Source organism: Brassica oleracea, chromosome C4 (assembly GCF_000695525.1).
Source record: "Brassica oleracea var. oleracea cultivar TO1000 chromosome C4, BOL, whole genome shotgun sequence".
Lineage (NCBI taxonomy): Eukaryota > Viridiplantae > Streptophyta > Magnoliopsida > Brassicales > Brassicaceae > Brassica > Brassica oleracea.
This window is the reverse complement of record NC_027751.1, coordinates 5,508,599-5,516,052: the sequence shown is the minus strand read 5'-3', so window position 1 is coordinate 5,516,052 and position 7,454 is coordinate 5,508,599. Positions and strand designations below refer to the sequence as shown.

Sequence of the window (7,454 nt, the reverse complement as noted above, 5' to 3'; positions counted from 1 at the left end):
TTGATCCTTAAGCTGCCTAAGTTGTGTCTGAAAGTCACTCATCTCCTACATAGCCGCCATATCCCACCATTTCCAAACATGGCAGTCTCCATCATCAACATTGTCGCACGTGAAGTACCTTCTGCCTGGATCTTTAGGAGTGTAAGATGTTGCAACAACAGGCTCACCACCACAGTAGCATGTCGTCGGGATTCCATCATCAGCCTCAGGTTGAGGTGGGTACTGAACCGGCTCTGCAATATTGTAGCTACTCTCAGCTTCATCCGCGTACATTTCAGCTTCTGCTTGAAGAAGGGAGGTTATGTCATACTCGTCTGATGAAGAAGGCTGGTTGTAGCTATAATCTTTTTCCATGTTTCGTTAACCTGAAAGAAATAATAATGTAAGCGAAGAAGATAACAATCTTAAGAACACAATTAAACAACAATAATCACAGAGCATTAGAGCAACGAAAGAGACAAACTAAGACAACAGATTCTCGCCCAATGAAAATAGAAACAAGAGAAGAAAAACTAAACCACAAATTTATAACCACGGAGTATATTCAGAAAATAAAATTTATAACCACAGATTTATGCATCAGTTTCTCGCAAAGACCATCGATTAAGAATGAACAAATTCAAATAAAAACAAAAAAAAAATACAAAAGAGAAGCAAAAACCAATCCACACATACATTTTTTGTTTATTTTTGAGCTAAACAGAGGGATCGAGTTAGAACCGATTGAACAAAACATGACAAAAGATTAAGGTAGAAAGCAAACACATATAAACCGTAAGAAAACACATAGACGTTGTAATCGATTGAAACCAAAATGGGTTTTGAAACCGTAAGAACAAACGAGAAGATCCCCAATTCGATTGAAACCAAAATCGTTTTGAAACCCTAACTTCAAACGAAAATATCCCCAACTCAATTGAAAACCCAAAACCAAACCCTAAATTGAGAGGAAAACAACATGCAACCTAATCTAAATCCATAAATCTACAAGAGAAGGCTTCGGTCGAGAATGAGAACTTTTTTTTTGCAATACGAAACACAAAAGGCCACCGACCCAATCAGACAGTGTCACGTCCCTAAGGATCAAGTCCTTAAAATCCTTATTTACGGACCAATCCTTAGATTACTTAGCTTTTATAATATTATTTTATTCATCTTAACCTAGGATTAACCGGTAAGGACTCGTCATCATCCTCAGTTGCGGGTGCTCTCTAACACTGATAAATTATTATTATTATTTTCTTCTAGTACTGATAAATTAACGTCGAACTGGAGACATGAATATTGTTCTCATTAAGCTAAAACCATCTTAATATATGCTTCATCGAACGAACCCTATCACCTTCCATTCGTCGTGCCTTAGATCTGAGAAACGGCTGCACCTCCCTTGAATACGATACCAGTAACCCTTGCATTCAATCTCAGTAAAGTCGATCCCCACTACGTCACTACTTCATGGGCTCCGTCCTCTTCATCTTCTCCACAATTTCGAACCTATAAATTGGCGTGTCCGGATAGATGGTTTCCACAGATTCTTCACTCCTCTCAACTCATAATTCAGAAACATCCTTCCAAGAACTATGGCAGCTTCCCAGATATCGCTTTCCGAGTTGAAGCCAGAGCGTTGTACTCAAACGGTTGTGACACGCCTACTCAGATTCTGGGAGGCAAGGAATGTCAGGAAAGCTGGTGAACTAATGGGCGTCCATATGCTACTCTTGGATGATCAGGTATATGTTCCCCTTTCTTAGGTGTTTGTTGTTATGTATATGTTTTCCCCTTATTTTCTTTCGTGTTTGTTTATATGTCTTTGATGTGCAAAGTGCTTCTTTTAAAAAAAATACGAAACTTATTAAGATTTAAAAGGATGTGTTTTCATGTATTTGTCCATTCAGACAATACTAACCATTTTCCAGGTTGTCCTCCAACTCCACCGGTGTGAAGAAGCTAGAAGCGGTTTCACTAGGGGGGTTTGAGTAACTACGTTCTGGAGTCACCCCCACAGGCATGTTTCCAACTACAAAAATATTCCTACCTACAATTTTTTTTTGGTATTGAATTGGTTATTCGTAATTACTCAGTCTATTGAGTTCCTATGCAAAGTCAAGATTTGTTCAGTTGATTCTACCAATGGATGGTGTTACATATCATGTGCCAAGTGTTACATGAAGCTCCAACCAGGAATTTCATCTTTCACTTGCAGTTCATGTTTTAATGCAACTGCTGTTGGAGTTGTCAGGTTCTCTATACGCATGCCCCTTAATATATCCTTATTAGCGTAGAGCTTTCTATTATTTGTACTTACCAAGTACTTCGGATGGGAATATACAAGCTTTTTAGGATACCGTGTTGAGCTGCTGGTGGAGTCAGGTGAAGATACAGCTATGTTTGTTGCATTTGATTAAGCTATGACTAAGCTCACAGGTGTTAGGACTGCAGAGGTTGAGAATCCTATGGTTAGTGCCCAACATACAATACAATCGAAGCACACTGTTCCATGTTATTTGATTGGCATTTGCTAATAGTGTTTAAACCATATTCAGGGTCATTGTGAACAATACCCTAGCAGCTACCAGCTCCCTCAATTCCTGAGGACATTGTTGAGAATTCCAGGACCTGCCTTTGCACCACATATAAGTCAATACAAGGTATCTACTCTTTATCTTCTGTATACAACAAATTACTTACAGTTTTTTCTGTTCCTCGATAGGGTGGGGGAAACAACCCTAATGATAATATGCATGGTGCAAATTGTGCTTCTTGCAAGTTTCATATTGGTGATTCCTCTGAGCAGGAGATGGATGCGAGCCAGCTGTTGAGGAAACAGTACCAAACACTGAGCAGGAGGATTCCATAAATAAGGATGTTGGTGACGTGCCCCAAGTTTAACCAGAAGGGAATCCAACGAAGAAGTCCTGGAATCTAGCACTAATGAGAAACTAAGCCAACATTTTCACCGAGGCTTCTGCTTATTTCACTCAGATAATTAGGTTTTCAAATAACGGATAGGACGGTTAGTGAACTATCTATTTAAATATTGGGTTGTTTTTTGTTTTCTCTGTTTCTGAACATCTGAAGCTTTTAATATGACATTGACATATTTTAGAATGCACACACTCATTGAAGACAACACTAAGTCAAAAAGAACCTTACAACCTATTTATGCCGTCTTTTTGGTAATGGTAAGTCGACCCGAAAACCACCCACGACTCACAATGGTTGGAACAAGAGGCGTATCTTTATTCATTGGTATGATGTCTGAAAGCCATGCATTTTAAAAAAAAACACCTAAAGAGTCAAGGCTTTAAAAGAGTGGCCAAATATTTATATTATAGCTTAGTTCACATGTTTTGGTAAGAGACACACGTACTAGAAATTAGACTCTATAATAATCTCTCCAACAAATAAGTATGACTCTTAATAGTTATAACATTAGAGGAGCACACAGTTGTCCCCACCACTTGCGTCGTCAGTTGTCCCCACCACTTGCTTCATAAACAACGATTACTATATTTTAATTCTTTGAATGATGATGACTGTGGTAGTCAGCTTCATGCTCAGCACTTGCGATGCAAGATACGCGGCTTTAAGAACAAACACGAGTTGATGATAAAATTAGTTGTCCTCATCAACTTCTGCATCCCACCTTCGAGTTCAATCAAAACTAAAATAATAAGTGGATAATCTTTCATGTTCCTCATCTTACTTCATCATGCTAACATTCAATTTCCTTTTCCCAAAAATTAATAAACATATTATCCTTTTCCATGGCATACATATCACCTTAACATAACGACGGCTGGTCTACGTTCCGTACATAATTTAATCAACCCTCTCACCCGTCGTTTGTAATGCCCCTGATTATACCACTAGGTACTCGAAATTCAGGTGTCTGCATAATACCACAGGCTAAAGGTCAAAATAATCTAACTAAAGATATAAATCCTTACTGCAGGTGCCAATGTAGGACGAATTCAGTAGTCGGGCATGGCTTCACCAGACCCAGGAGCCTTTCAATACTTTTGTCACCCAACATCTTCATTATGATCTCAACAGAAACCTCCAATGGTACCTATACACATTATTTAATTTCACTAATACCACATATGATGGGATAAGAACCGCTCAATTTGGTTTCAATTAAAAATACTCACAGCTTTCTTCAAGTTCTCGACATTTCCTTACCGGTACTAAGTAAATGATTTATAACGAGAATAATATATTAAATAGTAAAAATTGTAAGAGAAAATATTGAAACTAATGTTATTTTAGTTGAGAACGTATTGAATATTTTTGTCACAATTTCAACCAAACTTCAAATATATTTATATTAAATCTGTTTATTCGCAGAGGGTTAATCCCTAGTTCAATATGTAGTTTAGTTTTTTTGGTAAAAAATGTTAAGATTTCATTACCAGATTTTAAGTTTTTTACAGACTTCACAAAGATAACTAGTAGCAGACTTGCAAAATAAAACTAACAGAGACTCAGACCTAAGGAAACAAATGAAATGACTCAATCACATAAGCAGTACACGAAGGATACATCGGAGAGGAACCGTCACTTGCCACAGAATCGAACCGCAGTTATAGCGAGAGCTGGACCCGGTAGAGTTTGGCGTACCCGGTGACCAGTTCTTTATGATCGGATTGTCAAAAACAGCTCGCTAAGCCCTCCCAGTCAGCGGACTTCATGGACCAACGACTGCCACTCGAGACCAAAGCCACACGCCCCAAACAGGTCGAGCTTTATTTGGAGAAGGAGCAGCCATGAGCCGCCACACGCTATCGAACCTGCACCAGAAAGACAGAGCCCACTACTCCACCAGAAGGCAAAGCGGACCAGGACAGCCCTAGATCAGCTCTCAGACATGCCGCCACCGAAAAGGCTAGTCGTGGTTGACAAGACCGACTACACGTTCAATATGTAGTTGTTGTGCAAAAATTTACAATGAGGTAACTTCGTGTGTTAAAGGGTTTTAAACGAAAATAAGTAACATTTATAATAAGAAATTATATATCACAAAAAGCTAAAAGAACATTTAAATCATTTTAATACTTTCACATACTTTTACATAAAAACATAAGGAAAACATGAGAATTTATTGAGTAAAATATGAAAACAATATATCATGAAAAAAATATATGGGATAACAACTTAACAACATATCATTTTACATATATAAGTGTATAATTTGACATAACAAGAGTCCAAATTTTATCAAATTATACATAGACAATTGAAATTTAAAATTTGAATTGGATTGAAGAACCACAAGGACAAAATCAAAATTTTATTATTTTGTTAAGAGTATGAAAATTTGTTGATTGTGTTCTAAAACGTTGCCATGAGGCTTACAATATATATCAGATGAAACCGACTATGAAAAAAAAGATATAAATATATCTTAACTTAATGTTTATACACTAAAATCAAATATTTTTCAAAAAATTAACAATTAATGTCTATACACTAAAATTAAATATTTTTCTTATCTTAGAATACATATATCTTAAAATAAAAAATCTAAATAAGAAAACTTTTGTAAATTAATATCTCCATAAATTAAAAAAAGTTCAAAGTCTCAACATTATTAATTTATAAAGGTTTTACTGTAGTATGTTAATACTCAACGTAAAAAGAAATACAATATTATTAAACTGCGTCATTCTTCTTCAGCTTCTTATCGAGTTCATCGGTCTCAGAGTTGCGGCCGAGATGGATGATGTACTCTGCTAAATCCTTTGGCGGCGCTACAACTACATGCGTTTCCAATATTATTTAAAACTGTCATTGCCTTTTTATCACGTCGGTTTACAATATTATTAAACCAATGAAATTATACAAGTTATATACTTAACCAGAACTTTGGCCTTTTATTTCTCGGCTTCTTCTGCAAAATCAAATCTTATCTTTCCAAAGTAAGATTTGGAAAGTATCTAATTACATAATTACGAAAACTGTCACTACATTTTTAACCACGTCGGTTTACAATATCATTAAACCAATGAAATTATACAAGTTATATACTAAACAAAAAATTTGGCATTTATTTCTTGGCTTCTGCAAAATCAAATCTTATCTTTCCAGAAATCAGTTCACTACTTGTACAGTAAAACTTCTATAGGACTTTGAAATTTTATTAATTTGTAGAGACCATATATTTACATATTCTTATGCACACATTCGATTTAGTTTCTTCATGCCAGCAATCAATGAATCGAAGAACTATTGAAACCCAACACTAGGTCAATATCAAACACAAACTTATTGCTTCAGAAAAATAGATTTACTATTAATTTGTAAATGAAAAATAGTTAAAAATACCAAACACTAGGTCAATATCAAACACAAACTTATTGCAAATGAAAAATAGTTAAAAATTTATTAATTTGTAAAATATTTTTTATTTTAAACTGAAAGTAGATTGACTATTTTGTTATTCTTGTTGATTATATAAGATTGATTAACATTTTTTTTCATGATCTATTCTACTTTATTATAATCAGTAAGTAAAATATATTAAATTACTCAAAATTGTAGTTGAAATTCAACATATAAATTATGAAATTTCTACCTCTTATACTCTGTTTTCGAATCAAATGAGCGTTTTACTTTCCGTTATAAATTTTCTTTTAAACATAATGATTCAGATTATGAAAAATAAAATAATCCATTAACTATTGAAAATTATTTAGATTGTATAAAATTATAATACTAATCGTTACTCTTTAAAAGTATACATATTTATTTGAAATAATTATCAAATAAACATTATCCAAACTGATTAGGTGTTTTATAATTATTATTGTTTAGTTTTTAGAATAAAATTAGTGATTGTTGTCTCAGCTAGAAATACTACCATAAGCCAAGCGGGGTTCTCCGGTTAAAACTGCTGCTAATTCCTAATGGGGATGAACTAAACTGCTGCCAAGTTGGTTCTTCTGCTAAAAATGCTACTACTGAGGTGGAATCAACACCACCAGTCACAGACCTTAACGCAACGGTAATTTCATCTTCTTCGCCAACAATTGACATGTTTTCTTCACTGGCCACAATCACGGTACTTGAGAACATGTGTTACTCTCCTACAATTATCTGCGACAACAAAGCAATTGAGACTCTAACTCCGGAGCCTGCTCAAACTTATCATCCACCTCTATTTCTCAAGAAATCTCTACAGGCACAAAAGATGCTAGCATTATCATTGAGCCTGACATGGGTTGGTGGAGCGCAAGTCTCTTAACCTTGTAGTCTTGGGTTCGAGCCCCACGTTGGGCGAGATTCTTTTTTTTTACCTGTTTTTAAATTGTTCTAATTGTATTTCAATAAGGAAATCAACAACTTGCAATTTCCTTTTTCTGATCTCTTTCCTCGCTTGAGAAGAAATACAGAGGTTTTACAAAACTTATTATTATTATTTTTTTGAATGAATGTAAAATTTTATTCAATCA

General features: G+C 35.0%; 1 long non-coding RNA gene across 1 annotated transcript; it reads left to right on the top strand.

Annotated features, from left to right (window-relative positions):
- The first annotated feature begins 2,334 nt into the window (after positions 1–2,334).
- Positions 2,335–3,069, top strand: LOC106341531. The gene is made up of 3 exons (XR_001269668.1): positions 2,335–2,456; positions 2,544–2,648; positions 2,795–3,069. It is a non-coding gene; the product is annotated as an uncharacterized LOC106341531 (long non-coding RNA).
- The last annotated feature ends 4,385 nt before the right edge of the window (positions 3,070–7,454 follow it).